We start from the raw sequence: 1,822 nt of genomic DNA on the forward strand, positions 1-1,822 counted from the left end.
TGTTTAAGAATTATAAATTTGCATTGTAGAAAAGTAGAAAGTAACCCATCAAGTTAATGTAAAATTGTTTTCATTAATATCAAAATAGGCATTAACATATGTGTGTGTGTGTGTGTATATATATATATATATATATATATATATATGTGTGTGTGTGTACATACGTATGCCATCTTATCTCAGATTTTTATTCTCACTAAACCCAGTATGTTTTATTTTCTTCTTCAGCTTTTCTAGAAAACAGTGTACCAAATTCTGATTATCTGGAGGAGTTTCTGTCAAAGTTAGCAGGGTTCATGCGTCGTGTTAAGGTATTTATTTTGCCCTTTTTTATATTCTGTGATTTTGATAATTGTACATTATTTTGTTTTTTTTTAGGTTGTTTCTTTTTTTAGATAAAAATTAAAGTTCCCAAATTCTAAGTGTTAGGTGAGATTTATGTAGTCTTAGGGAACATTGCTAGGTTCAGTCAAGGAGTAGCACTGAGTTACGTCCCTTCCAAAATTGTTATTGCTAACTTGCTTCAATTTCGTCATTGGATCCTTTGGACGATTACTGATGAGGATTTGGTTGCCTTCTGTGTCTGTTTTCCGTTTGCTTATATATTATTATATATTTTTCAATTTATATAATCAATGCGAAACATCATTTTGTAATATATGGTTAATGAAAGACAGGTTTCTCATTTTTTTCATGATTGGTTAATCTTTAATAAAAAGTGCTAAAACAGGTTTATTTAAAGAGTTGGTTGTTTTAGCACTAGGTCAGTCCTGATTGTACAAGCCCAAGATTCTTTTATTTTTCTTTTGTTTGTCATTTGACTGCGGCCATGCTGGAGCACCGCCTTTAGTCGAGCAAATCGACCCCCAGGACTTATTTTATGTAAGCCTAATACTTATTTTATCAGTAATTTTTGCTGAACTGCTAAGTTACAGCAACATAAACACATCAACATTGGTTGTCAAGCGACGGTGGGAGAACAAACACAAATGCACAAACACACACACATATATATATATATATATATATATATACATACACACAATAGGCTTCTTTCAGTTTCCTTTTACCAAATCCATTCACAAGGCTTTGGTCGGCCCGAGGCTATAGTAGCAGACACTTGGCCAAGGTGCCACGCAGTGGGACTGAAACCGGACCATGTGATTGGTAAGCAAGGTACTTACCACACAGCCACTCCTGTGCCTATCTTTATTATCTGTATCTTTATTATAGCCAAAATAATGAAAGGTTAAGCAAGGTGTTAGCAGTCTCTTCTGTTACGAAATCTGTTATGCTACTGAAATTGTCCCAGGAGAGAGTAGCAATGAATTAATCATCTCTTTCCATGTGTTACTCTACACACAATGTTTAATTAAAGGTATCTGTTATATTTCAGTTACTTTATTATATTTTCACATTTCATCTGTATATAGCCAAGCCATCTGTATATAGCCAAGCCAAGTGAGATTGTTGCCAGGGCCCCTGGACTGGCTCTTGTACGGGCGGCACATAAGATGTACCATCCTGAGCGTGACCGTTGCCAGTACCGCCTGACTGGCCTTGTAGGGTTTTCGAGCGAGATCGTTGCCAGTGCCCCTGGACTGGCTCTTGTGCGGGTGGCACATAAAAGACACCATTTCGAGCGTGGCCGTTTTCGTGCGGGTGACACGTAAAAGCACCCACTACACTCTCTGAGTGGTTGGTGTTAGGAAGGGCATCCAGCTGTAGAAACTCTGCCAAATTAGATTGGAGCCTGGTGTTGCCATCCGGTTTCACCAGTCCTCAGTCAAATCGTCCAACCAATGCTAGCATGGAAAGCGGA

The sequence above is a fragment of the Octopus bimaculoides genome, chromosome 10 (assembly GCF_001194135.2).
Source record: "Octopus bimaculoides isolate UCB-OBI-ISO-001 chromosome 10, ASM119413v2, whole genome shotgun sequence".
Classification (NCBI taxonomy): domain Eukaryota; kingdom Metazoa; phylum Mollusca; class Cephalopoda; order Octopoda; family Octopodidae; genus Octopus; species Octopus bimaculoides.